The sequence below is a fragment of the Taudactylus pleione genome, unplaced genomic scaffold (assembly GCF_031769625.1).
Source record: "Taudactylus pleione unplaced genomic scaffold, aTauple2 ptg000436l, whole genome shotgun sequence".
Taxonomy (NCBI): domain Eukaryota; kingdom Metazoa; phylum Chordata; class Amphibia; order Anura; family Myobatrachidae; genus Taudactylus; species Taudactylus pleione.
Genome location: NW_028284838.1, coordinates 4,922,888 through 4,940,947, shown reverse-complemented (window position 1 = coordinate 4,940,947; position 18,060 = coordinate 4,922,888).

Genomic DNA, 18,060 nt, shown 5'->3' with positions numbered 1-18,060 from the left:
AGACCTAACAATCCTCTTACAAAACAGAAGTCTTTACCACAGCACTTACATTCAGTCAGTGGCATAACTAGGGCAGGGCGAGCGGGGTACGTGCCCTGGGCGCCGTGGGACCGGCGGTGCGGGGGGGCGCCGCCGGGCATGGTACCAGCCCAGTTAGCCAGTGTAGTGCCGACCGCAGTGAGTGCAGCCAGCGCTACACATTTACACAGGACCGGCGCTAGGCTTCAAGCGCCAGTCCTGTGCTGCACAGCTGAGCCCCTTCCCTCCCCCTGAGCGCTTGCCCAATAGCGCCAGGAGGAGGGTGGCAGGCGGGCTCATGCTGTATATAACACACACATCGCCGCCAGCACGGCAGCGATGTGTGTGTTATTCAGCAGCCAATGAGAGTCAGACAGACTCTCATTGGCTGCTGCACACACATCCTCCGCCAGCACTGGCTGAGATGTGTGTGAATCAGCAGCCAATGAGAGTCAGATAGACTCTCATTGACTGCTGCGCGCCCACTGCAAGAGCCGGCTCCCTTCCGCCTCCTGCAGTGGGTAATGGGAGAGACATCATGATGTCATGACGTCTCTCCCATAATACAGAGCGCGCCAGCCCGGGAGGACTGACATGCGGCGGCGGGAGCGGTGTCCGGAGCAGGAGCGTGGATTAAGGTAAGTGTATTTTTTTATTTTTTTTTTGTAACTTATGTGTCTGCACTACGGTGGGGGGTGGGGGAGTGCTACTACTTCTACTACTGGGGACACTTATCACTTGGGGGGGCTACTACTACTCCTACTACTACTGGGGACACTATTCCTGGGGGGGCTGCTACTGCTGGGGACACTTATCACTTGGGGGGGCTACTAATGCTGGGGACAGTATTACTGGGGGGGCTGCTACTACTGCGGACAGTTATCACTTGGGGGGGCTACTACTACTGGGGACACTATTACTGGGGGGGCTGCTACTACTGGGGACACTATCACTAGAGAGGGGGCTACAACTACTGGGGACACTATTACTGGGGGGGCTGCTACTACTGGGGACACTATCACTTGGGGGGGCTGCTACTACTGGGGATACTATTACTGGGAAGGCTGCTACTATTGGGGACTATTACTGGGAGGGCTGCTACTGCTGGGGACACTATTACTGGGGGGGCTGCTACTATTGGGGACACTATTACTGGGGGGGCTGCTACTATTGGGGGCACTATTACTGGGAGGGCTGCTACTATTGGGGACACTATTACTGGGAGGGCTGCTACTATTGTTGACACTAAACTGGGGGGGGCTACTATTACTGGGGGGGCTGCTACTACTGGGGACACTATCACTTGGGGGGCTGCTACTACTGGGGACACTATCACTTGGGGGAGCTGCTACTACTTGGGACACTATTACTGGGAGGGCTGCTACTATTTGGTCACTATTACTGGGAGGGCTGCTACTACTGGGGACACTATTACTGGGGGGGCTGCTACTACTGGGGACACTATCACTTGGTGGGGCTGCTATTACTGGGGACACTATCACTTGGGGGAGCTGCTACTATTGGGGACACTATTACTGGGAGGGCTGCTGGGGGCCTGCATAAGGGGGACCACTACTGGGGGCACTACATGCAGGGACTAATGCTGGGGGCACTATATAAGGGGTTTACTACTAGGGGCACTGCACTGGGGGGACCACTACTGGGGGCACTAAATAGGGAGGACCACTTCAGGGGGCACGGTATAGGGGCACTGGATAGGGGGGGATCACTGCTGGGGGCCTGCATAAGGGGGACCACTACTGGGGGCACTGCATGGGGGGTCTACTGCTGGGGGCACTAGATAAGGGGTTTACTGCTAGGGGACCACTACTGGGGGCACTAAATAGGGAGGACCACTACAGGGGGCCCTGTATAGGGGGCACTGGATAGGGGATCACTGCTGGGGGCCTGCATAAGGGGGACCACTACTGGGGGCACTGCATGGGGGGACTAATGCTGGGGGCACTATATAAGGGGTTTACTAATAGGGGCACTGCACTGGGGGGACCACTACTGGGGGCACTAAACAGGGTGGACCACTTCAGGGGGCACTGTATAAGGGGCACTGGATAGGGGGGGATCACAGCTGGGGACCTGCTTAAGGGGGACCACTACTGGGGGTACTGTATAAGGGGCACTACTATGGGCCTGCATAAGAGGGACCACAACTGGGAACATTGCATACTGGGGGTACTGTATAAGGGGCACTACTGGGGTTAAGGTGCATATGGAAAGTAATGTGACGATAAAGGGGTGTGTCATGTTGACACGCCCCATTTTTAAGTGACCATGCCCATTTTTCGCTGACCGAGCCTTTGGCGCGCACACATAGTAGTGGGGGAGCTCCATTTTTACATTTGCCCTGGCCTCCAAATACCCTAGTTATGCCAGTGCATTCAGTAATCACACTATCTCCAAACAGGTCTCTGACCTATTACCCAGGCTACTGCTGGGGACACTATTACTGGGGGGGCTGCTACTATTGGGGACACTATTACTGGGAGGGCTGCTACTATTGGGGACACTATTACTGGGAGGGCTGCTACTATTGGGGACACTATTACTGGGGGGGACTGCTACTACTGGGGACACTATTACTGGGGGGGGCTGCTACTACTGGGAACACTATCACTTGGGGGGCTGCTACTACTTGGGACACTATCACCTGGGGGAGCTGCTACTACTGGGGACACTATTACTGGGAGGGCTGATACTATTGGGTCTCTATTACTGGGAGGGCTGCTACTACTGGGGACACTATTACTGGGGGGCTGCTACTACTGGGGACACTATCACTTGGGGGGGTTGCTACTACTGGGGACACTATCGCTTGGGGGAGGGCTGCTACTATTGGGGCACTATTACTGGGAGGGATGCTACTACTGGGGACACTATTACTGGGGGGGCTGCTACTACTGGGGACACTATTACTGGGAGGGCTGATACTATTGGGTCTCTATTACTGGGAGCACTGCTACTACTGGGGACATTATTACTGGGGGGGCTGCTACTACTGGGGACACTATTACTGGGAGGGCTGCTACTACTGGAGACAATATACCTTGGGGGAGCTACTACTACTGGGGCCACTATTACTGAGGGGGGAGCTACTACTGGGCGCACTGCATCAGGAGGGGGAACGTCTACTGGGGGGAGGACTACTACTGGTGGCACTATTTAAGGGGCTTACTACTAGGGGACCACTACTGGGGGCACTAAATAGGGAGGATCACTACAAGGGGCCCTGTATAGGGGTACTGGATAGGGGGATCACTGCTGGGGGCCTGCATAAGGGGGACCACTACTGAGGGCACTGCATGGGGGGTCTACTGCTGGGGGCACTATATAAGGGGTTTACTGCTAGGGGACCACTACTGGGGGCACTAAATAGGGAGGACCACTACAGGGGGCCCTGTATAGGGGGCACTGGATAGGGGATCACTGCTGGTGGCCTGCATAAGGGGGACCACTACTGGGGGCACTGCATGGGGGGACTAATGCTGGGGGCACTATATAAGGGGTTTACTACTAGGGGCACTGCACTGGGGGGACCACTACTGGGGGCACTAAATATGGAGGACCACTACAGGGGGTACTGTATAAGGGGCACTGGATAGGGGGGGATCACTGCTGGGGGCCTGCTTAAGGGGGACCACTACTGGGGGTACTGTATAAGGGGCACTACTATGGGCCTGCATAAGAGGAACCACAACTGGGAACATTGCATACTGGGGGTACTGTAAAAGGGGCACTACTGGGGTTAAGGTGCATATGGAAAGTAATGTGATGATAAAGGGGTGTATCATGTTGACACGCTCCATTTTTAAGTGACCATGCCCATTTTTTGCCGAACGCACCTTCGGCGCGCGCACATAGTAGTGGGGGGGAGCTCCATTTTTACATTTGCCCTGGGCTCCAATGCTGGGGGCACTATATAAGGGGTTTACTACTAGGGGCACTGCACTGGGGGGACCACTACTGGGGGCACTAAATAGGGAGGACCACTACAGGGGGCACTGTATAAGGGGCACTGGATAGGGGGGGATCACTGCCTGGGGCCTGCTTAAGGGGGACCACTACTGGGGGTACTGTATAAGGGGCACTACTATGGGCCTGCATAAGAGGGACCACAACTGGGAACATTTCATACTGGGGGTACTGTATAAGAGGCACTACTGGGGTTAAGGTGCATATGGAAAGTAATGTGACGATAAAGGGGTGTGTCATGTTGACACGCCCCATTTTTAAGTGACCATGCCCATTTTTCGCCGACCGTGCTTTTGGCGCACACACATAGTTGTGGGGGGGAGCTCAATTTTTACATTTGCCCTTGGCTCCAAATACCCTAGTTACGCCACTGCATTCAGTAATCACACTGTCTCCAAACAGGTCTCTGACCTGTTACACAGGCAGTGAGAAACTGACTACAGATACTGACACTCCCTTTATCAGCTTGTTACAGGTGGTCTGTCAATCAAGGCTGCTTATCAGCTTCTGCCTACCAGATAGTAGTAAAAAACCTGATGTGTATATATCTTCCCTTGACAACCTTTCCAGTGTTTTTGTCACAGTGAACACATAAAGAGAAAGGAGAACAGAGTTGGGGCTTGCTAAAACTGAAAGTGTTGGGAGCTTAAGTGAAGAGATACACTTTAGGGCAACATGTGAAGCTTGGGAAGCTGGGTGAAAGCCTGATATAGCATGGAAGGACATCCCAGTCAATTGGACCAGCATGGGAGCAATCCTGGTGACAGATGTACAAGGAAATGATCAGAAAAGGAGAGGCGTCAGTCAGTCTACATGAAATTAGCAAGAGGCAGAAGACTGGAGAGAAGTACAGTATTTAAGAGGTTAGAAGTTGAGTTGAAGTAGTTTGAACATTATTCTGATTGGGTCAGGCTGCCATTAAAGTGACAGGCAGAGGGAGGAAGTAAAGGTGGAGCATAGGAGAGGAAAATGAGGTGGGCAGCAGATTTATGAATAGACTGAAAAGTGCAAAGAGGGGGACTGTTATGCCAGTGAGGAGAACATTACAGTAATCAAGATGAAAGATGTGAAAGACATGGGTAAGAGTATTAGTGGCTTCCTTGGTAAGAAAGGGCTTGATATGTAAATATTGTGGAGATGCAATATACAGAATTGAGAGGTAAAAGAGAAGAGAGAGTCAAAGATGACATCTAGACATTGGAATAGTGGAACAAAGAGAAGGAAAGTATTGTCAATGGAGGGCACACGGCAGGAAATTGTCATGACTGACGGGTTATGTTAATCCAGATCGGGACCCTTGGGCTTAGCTGGCTTAATTGACAAGACCTCGAAGCTGGGGGCTTTGAGAAAGGTCCTTCTCATCTGGGCCTTACCCATAAGAGTGGCATGGCTTCTGTGGGTGCTGGAGGTTTGAGGTGTGAACTGGAGTCTGAGCAAGAGAACTCATGACTGGCATCTACAGCAGCAAACTCAGGACTGGAAATGGTCACGGGACACTCAGGATTGAAGCCTGAGAACAGGTGTACAGAACTGGGACCCGCTACAGGGATCTCAGAGTTGAAACGAGCCACAGGAAATTCAGAACTGGCACCAGCTGCAGTAAACTCAGAACTGGAATGCTACATATGCTGCCTGTGACTAACACCTGCTTGCAAATGCAATATTATTACTATTAACACAGGGACTGCTACAATGACTAACACTGGCATATATTTCTTGGTTCTTAATACAAATAATTTATAAGCTTACTAACAATACAGTTTTTGCTTGACTGTATTAACTATATAAACCTACTATTAACATAGTGCTTACTGGACTGGTTTTTAAATACTGAGCAGATAGATAGCACTAGATGTTTTAGTATTTATGTATCAATATATTTGTTATTTATTTTATTGTGTTATTATACAGGCCGGTGTATTTGGGTATTGTGTTTAATATTGTTATTAAAATATTCCTGCATTCCAAGCGCTTTGTTCTTTCTTGGCTGTTAGATAGATAGATAGATAGATAGATAGATAGATAGATAGATAGATAGATAGATAGATAGATAGATAGATAGATAGATAAAAGCATTTTCTCTTGTTTTATGTCTTGTTCTAAATTATGCGCATATTGCATTTATATTATAAGCAACTAGTCCCTGAGGTTCTATATAACTACATATTGCTTTGACAAGTTCCTTGAAATGCTAGCATTGACGTAGCAGAGTCTCTTTAGTAAAACTTTCCTGAACGCGTGTCTGTTCATATATAAAAAATGATCAGAAATGCAGCAACATATTACAATAACTGTTTCTCTCTGTAAGGCTTTCAGTATTCAGTTGCCGACACTGTGTGGGCTGTGTGTCCATGTCATACATTTTCATCTGTGCTTTTACCATTAACCTTCACCTCAGACAAATTCAAGAAAGCCTGATCTCCTGTATAAGCAATGTCAGAATGCTAACAGAAAATAAAGAGAATGATTTAACAAAGGAATGCTGAAATATTCAACAAGTGCCCGCTCTGGAAATTTCACTGTATAGTAATTATAATCATTGTCATGGCTGAAAAGACAGACCTGAAGCATCCCTTGAAAATGTATTGATTGTACTTAATGATGAGCTAAGCTCATGTTAAGTAAAATCATTTGAACCAGTTATTGAGAGAGTCTTCACAACTTCCTAATGATCTTCATTTTGTAGCAAGTAACCATGTTGATTAATTCCCAGCAATAATTTTGATTTTGACGTTCATAAATATCTGAATTTGTTTGTTTATCCCTCTTGGTACTGTTTAAGTAGCAAGTGGCATTTACTACAGTACAACTATACCTGTCACAGGGCCTAAATCAGAGATGAACGGATTTGTACAGCCACACACAAGCGAATCCATCCATCTCAGATGCAGATGCAAAAGGAGGTGTCAAACACCTCCTTGCTGCATTTGCAATCCCAGCACTGCAACCAACGTCGCAGGCTGGGATCACCATCGTGACCATAGCTCCTTTGATCAGGCTGCAGAAGCTGAAGCTCCCCACAGCCTGGCTGGAGCCTGGTCATGGTCGTAGACCATACGGCCGCCTCTGAATAAGGTCCTGAATCCCCCCCTTTGGCCCCTGCTTCCATATCACCCCATTGTACTTGTCACCCCCGCACTTCTCTCTACCTGCTCCCCTCTCTCACACCCTACCCTTCTCACTAACTGATTCCCTCTCTCTTTCACTCCCTACAATACTAACTGCCTGCTTCCATCTGTCTGCCCTTCTCTCTATTCCCTCTCACACCCTCACCTCTCTCTAATTGCCCCTGACCTGCGAGCCTGGATTGGAGCCACTGGGAGCATCGTGTCTTCTTGGTTGCTGCAGTAGTGCACTCACTGCAGTTTAATCCGGCGCTGCTGCGAGCCAATGAGAAGCTGCCGCTTGACAGCTTCTCATGGGCTAGTGACCAGCGAGCCCCGTGATTGGCTGGCGGCCAGTGAGCCCCGTGATTGGCTGACGGCCAGTGTGTGGCATAATAATTTATTAGGTATGGGCAGATCGATTCTCCGTACTGAGTTGAGCCACATGGCTCGAGACAGTGTCTCGGCACACAGTTCTTTAGAGCTGTAGGAAGCAGGGGTGCCGACGACTCTGAGTGAGTCACTGACAGCTCTGCCCCCCGCAGCCCAGCGCTGCAGATCATGCTTCTCCACTGACTCTCCTGAGTCAGTGCACACACCCCGAGCCCTGGCAGTAGCAGCGTGACTCCGAGTGAGTCGCTGACGGCTCCGCCCCCTAAACTACTGATACGACCTGATCATACTTCTTCACTGACTCAGTGCAGAAGTATGATCAGGTCAGATCAGCAGTATAGTGGGCGGAGCTGACACTCCCACTGACAGAGAGGCTAGAGAGGTGGGTGTCTCCACACGAATCATTCGTACATCTGAATGATTCGAGTCATTGTGTTGAGACACTCAGTCAGTAGCCATCTCTATCATTTACAGTGCAGCCGGGACCTGATGCTCTGTCCCGGGTACATGACAGCGCCTCCGCTGATTTAGATGTGTCCCCTGCAGGACACATCTCTATACATTGCTGCCACTGTTCCAGCTCTGGGATCCCATACTGGATCCCGGCGCTGGTACATTCTCTTCTGTGGCTAAAATGAAATGGGGCCGGGAAGTGGCAGTACGTCATACCGCTGTAAACCACCACTTCGACCACTGATCTGTGCACAAATACTGGAGGACAAGCCAGACCCGATAAGCACTTATAGCTGTAAGGGAAAGAGGTCTGCTGGAGAATGAAGAATATTCTAGTCGTAGTTACTTTGGTTTATAGTAAAGTATCCAAGGATAAAATAACACTATACTGCAATGTTGTGTGTGCCAAGTTTTACAATAAGACCTTATGTAAACCAGAATTCATAACCGTGATCAACCTGGAGAATGTGACTGCTGGGTTGTTAAAGGAGTAACCTCACATTCTTTACCATAGGCACGATATAAAGTTTTGTCTCTCTCACTCTGCCATTAGGGAGGATACTTGGACAGGCTTAGTAACTGAGGACATGCTTCCCAGTCTGTTCTGTGTTATTCCACATTGAATAATATATGAAGAACAGTAGACTAACAAAACCGAGTCGATGCAAAAATAATGTTCTATACAGGGAAACAAACATTCTGGACCTATTGCCAAAATTATGCACATGCATATCTCGCATTTCAGCAAAAGTTGGTGATTGGTGCTCGAAGCTTATGGTCAAGAATAAGAGATAGCTATATTTTGAATCTAAAATGGAGTCCACAAGAGTTCTCCAAACAATCCCTCATGTTGTACCAATTGGAGAAATGCAATCTAATAAGATCACAGTGCAACCGAACCCGATGCTCACTTACCGGGTTCAGCGTCACTGGGTCCAGGCTGGTGAAGGACAGCGGACGGGAGATCCCTGGTGCCTGCTGTCAGCTGCTCTCTCTTCTCCGGCAGCTCTGTGGGATGCACGCGCCACTCTGTTAAAGATTTAAAGGGACAGGCGCGGGAATGGGAAGTAGCTGATTGGGGCTGGTTTGATCCCTGACCTATATTAGGAAGTTCCAGGGAGCACTCCAGTGCCAGAGTATAGGCTCCATTTCCTTACTCCAGCGTTCTACTTGTTCCTGACCTTGGCTTGATTGTGACCACAATTTTGTCTGACCCCTGGTACTGCATTGAATATCTGGTTTCTGTGATCTGCATATGTTTTCTCCCTGGTACCGTTTTGTCCCTTTGGTACTGACCCGGCCTGTCGACTACGTTGAAAGTATTTACCGCTTCATCCAGAGTTCACCAGCACATGTATAGGGGAACCTATCCTGAGGGCCGCGACCTGTGTGTCGGACGCAGTCAAGTCCATACATTCTTGTGAGGGTCCCTGCTAAATACCGCCAGCACATTAGACTCCGCGCCTCAGAAATAGGTCTCACCAATTCCCAAATACGGGCTGCAACCATTATCCACCTGTTAGCTGTGACAGAATACTCTGGCCCAAGAAAAATAAATGGATGCTGCTGGTAACCCCTCCCACGTGACCTATTGGAGAATTTGATTGGTCATGTGGAAAAGCAAGAATGAGTCCAGGCTCAAATTATGCAGTGCCTACAGACGTTAATGCAACATGTTGGCAATCTACATTCTCCACCTGCACAGCCTACGTCACCTCCTACGATGTCTGTTCCAGCTGCTGGGGCATCCGCACCATTGCGAATTCCAAATCCCTCCAAATATGAAGGGGATCCCAAAAGTTTTCAGGGTTTTCTGAACCAGTGCTCAATCCAATTCGAGATCCAAGCAGCAAATTTTTCATCTGAGAGAACCAAGATGGCCTACGTTAATTCCGGACAGGCTCTTGCCTGGGCTTCTCCAAAAATGGGAAAGGAATGATCCCTTGGTCAATGACAGCTCTATATTTTATGCAGGGTCTTTCCAAGCAAATTAAAGACGTCTTAGCATCCAGAGAGTTGCCCACATGCTTGGACAACTTAATATCCTTATGCATCGGCATAGATCTGCTCCACAGAGAGAGAACTCGGGAGCGGGAGCAATCCCGGGGCTTCAGCTTCAAACTTGCACCTTGTTTTACTGCTCCAGTAGAATCTCCTAAAGAAACCTATGCAGATTGGGAAATCATGTTTGCCAGTTGCAGAGAGGAAAAGGAGATTAAATAATAAATTGTGCCTGTACAGTGGTGACCCAGATAATCTTCTCATTCAGTGTCCTAAATGGCCTGGACACGACAAGCTTTATCACAGCTTGCGATCGATGTGGTCCTGCTGTTAGAAAAAGCCACTGAGACTCTTAAGGCCTTTTTGGATTCAGTAGCAGATGGACATTTTATTACTACTAAAAAGGCCCAGGAATTAGGGATCCATAGCTTGGCTTTACAAAGTCCACTCTACATAATTGGGGTAGATGAGAATAAACTTCCTATGGCCACCATCTGCTCCAGAACTACAGAGATTACCATGCAAGTAGGTACTCTTCGCAAAAAGTTAATTTCTATCTACATAATTCCATTGGCTGACAGTTCGATTATCCAGGGTCTTCCGTGGTTACGCAAGCATGCTCCTACATCAGACTGCAGTGAGCCCCAAATGTTGTCATGGGGATCTCAGTGTTATCTGAGATGTTTACCATCAATCAGACCTCCACATCGGGTCATCTAGAGTACATCTATCATTTCAGATGATCCTCTACCCGTCCTGCACCAGTCCTTCAGGGATGTATTCAGTAAGAAGGCCGCAGATATACTTCCAGCTCATCGGTAGTGGGATTGCGCCATAGAGTAGAGAGAGAGTACAGAGAAGTTGGAAGAGTGTTTTCTCTGTCACTTCCAGAGACCCAGGTGGTAACTGACTATGGGCCTGATTCAGAGGTGGACGCTATTGCAATTCGCATGCAGACTGAGCGATTGTTTGCCATTGCGAATGCGTATGCATCGCAGTGTGTGTGCGCAAAGGCAGATGTGCGATCCCACAGTGATTGCCATGCGAGCCCATAGACCACGGAGGCCCATTGCAGATTGATTGACAGGAAGTGACAATTTGGGGGTGTTGACGGGGGGGTGGTTAAGGAAACGCAGGAATGCCTGGCCGTTTGAACGCCGTTTCATGGGAGTGCATAAATTAATCCACTGCAAGTGCATACACAGCCCTGCATGGCAGAAGAGCTCCCTAGGTTGTGGCAGGTCAGACCTTCCACAAGGGTAAAATGGCCACCGATGTCCTATGTTACCGATATTTATGCATGCATGCGATCGCACATACAAGTACGGTGTCTTTATGCTCGGGTGATCTTTGCTAAAATTAGCATATTTTCACAGCTGCAAGCATGGGAATGCGTGGCTGCGTACGCATTAGTGTCCACCTCTGAATCAGGCCCTATGTCAAGAAGAATCTTGAACGCAGGTTTATCAAAGAATCCAAGTAACCCACAGGTGCCAGTCTATTCTTTGTCAAGTATAGAGATGGAGGCTTAAGACGGTGCATCGATTACCGGGGTTTGAATGCCATTACATTCAAGGATCGGTATCCCCTACCACTAATATATATGAGCTCTTCGATCGAACAAAGGGTGTGAAGATTTTTACGAAACTAGATCTTTGCGGAGCCTACAATGTGATTAGAATCCGATCAGGAGACAAGTGGAAAACTGCCTTTAACAGTCGAGATTGACACTACGAGTATTTGGTTATGCCTTTTGATTTATGCAACACACCTGCAGTTTTTCAGAAGTTCATGAACCACATCTTTCGAGATCTGTTGTACAAGTATGCAGTAGTATATCTTGATGATATTTTGATATTCTCCAAAGAAGTTGTAAGTCATCGCAAGCACATTTGTGAAGTCTTATCCTGACTTCGAGCTAGTCAGCTCTACTGCAAATTAGAGAAATGCTCATTTGACCAAACAGAGTTGAAGTTTCTGGGTTATTTAATTTTGGGTTCAAGTCTTCAGATGGATCCAGAGAAAATTTCAGCCATCGTCAGTTGGCCTCATCAAATGGGGCTAAAGGCGATACAATGTTTTCTTGGTTTCTGCAACTTTTATCGTCAATTTATCAGAAACTATTCATCTATCACAGCTTCTATCACTGCACTCACCAGAAGGGACAGGATACCAGGGTTTGGCCTCAGAGGCAGCGTTTGTCAAATTAAACACTGTTTCATTTCAGCCCCCATTTTGAGTCAACCCAATTGTGGTCAACCTTTCTTCCTAGAGGTGGACGCCTCTACAGTTGGTGTTGGGATGGTGTTGTCCCAGAAGGATGAAGGGGGTAAATGGTACTCTTGTGGTTTCTTTTCCCCAAAATTTTTGGCACCAGAGAAGAGCTATGCAGTCAGGGATAAGGAGTTTCTAGCCATTAAGCTGGTTTTGCAAGAGTGTAGATAGCTGCAACCTCACTTATCTCAAAACTGCTCATTTCCTGAATTATCGCCAGTCTAGATGGTCACTGTTTTTCTATCATTTTAATGTGATTATTACCTATCGGCCAGGTTGCAAAACTATGAAAGCTGATGCTCTATCTCAAGCATTTAATTCCACCAAGGAAGACGAAGTACGAGAGGACAAGCCAATTCTGAATCTTGCATGCTTTGTTGCAGTTACCAAGATCAAGATTCCGCCGGGGAAAATATTTGTAGCACCTGAACTCCAAACTAAATTACATCAGTGGGCCCATTCTTCACGTTTCTCTGGTTATGCAGGAGTGAGAAAAACTCTGGAGTTGATTCTCAGGAATTATTGGTGGTCGACTGTACTTCGCGATGTCAAGGACTTTGTGGCAGCTTGCACCATCTGTGCTCAACACAAGGTGCCTCTTCAACTTCCCTTGGGTTCTTTATGTCCACTTTTGGTATCTGATCGTCCTTGGTCTCATATATCCATGGACTTTGTAACGGACCTACTATCCTGCCAGGATTTCAATACAATCTGGGTAGTGGTGGACAGGTTCTCCAAGGTCCAGCATAATGTAAGTAATGAGTAGTGATTACTGGCACCTGGCACTCTTTTGCTGCAGATATGTTGTCAAAGCAGTACCACCCTTAAATACTAGAACATAGATACATAAACAGTAGTGACAACTTAAGTGCACACGGTGCTCTACTGATAAAGTATAATACTTCCCAAAAAAGTTGATGTGTAGATCTTGTAAACAGTTCTCAAATCTCCATAGGTGATGTTTTTCGATAATTTCTTCTAGATAACAATATCTTAATTAGCTCTCTGCTCTGCTGATCTTCATATTAGCCAGTCACAGTGACTGTTTTCCCAGTGTAGTCGAGGATATATTATGTCTGTTCATTTTCAGCCCTCAGTGTGCCTCATTAGATGTGCAGTCTGCTCACTTTGTCTCATTAAAAGGTTTACCATCTGCTCCGAAATTGGCTGATATTTATAAAAGAAATCTTCAAGCTACATGGGTTTCCCAAGGACATTGTTTCAGACCGTGGGGTGCAATTTATTTCCAGGTTCTGGAGAGCATTATGTAAATGCTTTGATATCAACCTAAGTTTTTCATCTGCATACCATTCTCAGAGTAATGGCCAGACTGAGCGTGTAAATCAAGATCTAGAGAAATTAATTCGGATGTATGTCTCAGCCATTCAAGACCATTGGGTTTCCCTGTTGCCATGGGCTGAATTTGCTCACAAAAATTTGTACAATGAGGCATCGGGGTACTCTCCGTTCTTCATTCAGTATGGGCTGCATCCTGTGATGCCAGCTCTTCAGTCAGTATCACTTCCAGCTGTTGGTGTCACAGTGAGTCGGTTTCTCATAAACTGTGTAAAGCCTCTTCCAGGTATAAATAGGTGGTGGACAAGAAGAGAAGGAAGGGTCCTATGCTGAACCCTGGTGATAAAGTCTGGTTATCCACTAAGCACTTGCGATTGAAAGTTCCCACCAGCTTGCACCCAGATTCATTGGTCCCTTCCAGATCCTTCTTGCAATCAATCCAGTAGCTGTTCGCTTAAAACTTCCTGGTACTCTCAGGATTCCCATCGTATTTCATATCTCTCTCCTCAAACCATTGATGATCAATCGATATTCGAGACATTGCAACCCTCCCTCTGCGATTCCAGTGGACCACCAAGAGAAGTATGAAGTTAAACAGATTTTGTTCTCCAGAATGTCCCAAGGTTCAGTTCAATTCCTGGTGAATTGGAAAGGATGCGGTCTGGAAGAACGTTGTTGGCTAAGGCCTCGAATATACATGCACCTCAACTCCTTCGAAAGTTGCATCAGAAGTTCCCTGGCAAGCCATTTGTGGGGTGTTTGGTGCCCACCCCTAGAAGGGGTGGTAATGTTACAGTGCAGCCAAACCTGATGCTCACTTAACGGGTTCGGCGGCACTGGGGTCCAGGCTGGCAAAAGACAGCGGGTGGAGGATCCCCGGTGCTCGATGTCAGCTGCTCTATCTCCTCCGGCGTCTCTGTGTGCAGGCTGACGTGGCTCCCATAGGGACGGGTGCACCGCTCTGGTAAATATTTAAAGGGACAGGCGTGGGATTAGGAAGTAGCTGATTAGGGCTGGTTTGAACCCTAACTTATATAAGGAAGTTCCTGGGAGCACTCCAGTGCCAGAGTATAGGCTCTATTACCAGACTCCAGCTTTCTTGTGTATATCTCGTTACTTGTTCCTGACCTTGGCCTGTTTTTAACTATGATTTCGTCTGATCTGGTTTTTACCTTGGCTACCCTCTGTGACCTGCATACGTTAGCTTCCTAGTACTGTCTTGTACCTTTGGTTCTGTCCCGGCCTGTTGACTACATTGAAACTACTGCTCCATCCAAAGTTCACCAGCACCTGTATAGGGGAACCTATCCTTAGGGCCGCGACCTCTGTGTCCATACATTCTTGCAAGGGTCCCTGGTGAATACCGTCGACACATTAGACTCTGCGCCTCAGAAATAGGTCTTGCCAATTCCCAAATATGGCCTGCATCCATTATCCACCTGTGAGTTGTGACAATGGCTCTGATATAAGTGTGACCCAGGAATATGTTACACACTAGTTTGAAAAACCAAGTAGCCCACCCATGCTCTATTAATTTTATTATACGATATTATTAGATTGTGTTCCTTTCTGTCTGATATTTTGCCATGAGCTTTATAGTAAATAAAACTATAGACAAAAGTTGTGGTGATTCCCAACAATATGGAACACTTGGGTAATAGTGTTAGATAAATATGTTTGTTGTATACTTAGTTAGTGTATCAGGCTACTTACTTGTATTTGCCCCAAGAATAACTTTGCTAGCCATCCATTTGTGTGGAATTTTGAAAATTTGTTTTTATGTTGTCATTTAAACTATGTTGTAAAAAGTATCTTGACACCACAAAAATGATGACGATGGTGCATCATTGACTTACTGTGCCTGATGGGCTGTAACAGTATATTACATCTTACAATAAGTGCTAGTTTTTTGTATCCCTGCCAGGGCTGCTCGCATATACTGTACCATACATATACACACAGGGCCTAACACATTTGCAGGCCCTTGTTCATTCAGCCGCAGCAGGCTACATACTTTCTTATGCTAATGGAAGAATCTGCCCTAGTATACTATAAATCTTTGCGATTGCATGTGGAAGCCTATCCCGCCCACTGGTTTTCTCTCTGCAACCACAGCTGTCATCATTATTATTGCGAGTAGCATGCACCCCATGCTGGGTGCAACAGACTTATCTGAAACAGGTGACCCATCTCTGTCTGCATGCTATGATTAAGCAAGGATTGCATGCAAACAACACTCTCCTAAAACATAGGACGGGAAGTAGTCAGCATCCCGACAGGTGGGATGCTGACGGTCCTAATACCGGCGCCAAAATCCTGACAGGTCGGGATCCCGGCACCAGTATCCCAACCGTCGGTATCCCAAAGGTAAGTATCTGGGTGCAGGGAGAGGGTAGAGTTAGCTAGTGGGGTTAGGGTTAGGCACTAGGGGAACGGCCGGTTAAGATTAGGGTGCGGGGAGGTGGAGGTTAGGTTTAGGCACTAGGGGGAGGTTAGATTTAGGCACCGGGGAGTGGGTGTTAGGTTTAGGCGATAGAAAGGGGGGGTTAGGTTTATGCACCGAGAAGGGTGGGTTAGGGTAGGGGATAGAAAAGTACTCACTGTTAGGTTCTATGGGTGCCAAGATTCTTGCTTTCGGGATGCCGCTGTTGGTATTCTGAACAGCGGCATCCCGACAGCCGCGATATCATACCCAACCCCATAGGTCAGTTCTGTGCGATCATGGTTGCTGCCCAGTCACAACCACAAAAACACTCAATTCACAGAAAGTGTGGTCTTTCAACAGAAATATCAATAAGTACACACTAGCAATCTCCATCTAGATGTGGTAATGCAGCACTTTGCAAGCTTCAATTGTCTGACAGCTTTGCAGCCATTTTGACTGTAGTAAATCATACTGCTTGAAAACCACTAAAAAAATAATAGACAATCATCAACTTGACTAAAACACCAAATAGCAAGTTCTCCCACCTGGAGTCATTTACGGTACACAATGTGTTTAGTATGTCACACTAATACTGGTCTTGATTCTGAGTAGGGAACAGCGGTGGCTCCTGCTGTGATTTGACCAAATCCTTTGGCGAAACACATATCATCGATCTGTCTAGCACTGATGGCACATGTGGACCCACACAAGAGCCCACATTGCATACTCTCTTCATCTTGGAAATTATTTGCTCTCTTTCAGTATTCTTTCATTGGTGAGCTGCACTACATATCCTACAATGTCCTCTGAGGGTTTAGTATAAAAGTAAAAAGATAAACAATGTCTAGATAGGTCCCAATGGTAGACAATCAATAGGTAGACAGGGACAAAAGGTCAACAAGGATAAAAGGTTGACACAAAAGGGACGACATATATGAAGCTAAACGGGTAAAAAAGGTCGACTCTGAAATGGTTTACACAAAAATGGTTGACACATTTGTTTTTCTAACCCTAATCTTCACCCTAACCCTCCCCTTGGTGCCTAAACCTCCCCCCCTGGTGACTAACCCCAGCCGTCCCTCCTAGTACCTGACTCGAACTGTCAGAGTAAGTGCCTAACCCTAACCGTCCCTCCCAGAGCCTAACCCTCCAGTAAGTGCCTGACCCTTATCTTAAAAAAAGTGTCAACCATTTTTGTGTCGACCAATTCAATGTTGACCCTGTAGACCTTTTGTACCCGTCTATCTTCATTCATGTCGACCTTTTGTGTGATGACCTTTTGTATATGTCAACCTTTTGTCCCTGTCTACCTATTTACTGTCTACCATTTGGTGTCTATCTAGACATTGATGTTCTTTTTAGTGTAGATTTATTGACTGGAACCCATCCTTTGACACCAGGATATGTTATTTGCATTCTCACTCAAAAGCAGAAGTACTCACTCTCTGTCTCATACCAGCAGCCTTCCCCAGCTCTCTCATACAGTATCCTGTTTACACATGATGCTGAGACAGAATCGGTATATAATGCCGGCGGCTGTTTACCCGCCAATCAAATACCGACAGCGGCAGCCCGATGGGTCAGAATCCTGACAGCATCAGGTAAGTAGTCTAACCCTCCCCTCTCCGTCTTTACCCTAACCCTTCCTTAGGGGTGCCTAACCCTAACTTTCCCGCTTAATGCCTAATCCTAACCTCCCCCCGTTAGTGCCTAAACCTAACCCCCTTTTTATATTTATCTCAGTGTGATCGTGTGGCAACAATGTTTGAAATTGATTTGACAACAACAAAGGATCTATTAAGACTGCATTCATGTTGCAAACTCCTCTAAATACAAAGAGATGATTTGCTTCATTATCCTGTACAAACTTGTTTAAATATAGCATTGTTGCTGCATAACTTTTAATATATATGTAAAGGAGAGATCTATCTAAATGTATTTAAGCTGCCTTTTCTGGACAACATACTGGGAATAAGAAAATGACTTGTCTTGATACGCCTGTTTAATGATTTATATGTGTTTATATTGCAATAATTCTTGATTGGGCTACCCATATGATTGTTAGACAGGAACACTGATTATTGTGTTGTTGTCATATGTGTGGTAAAT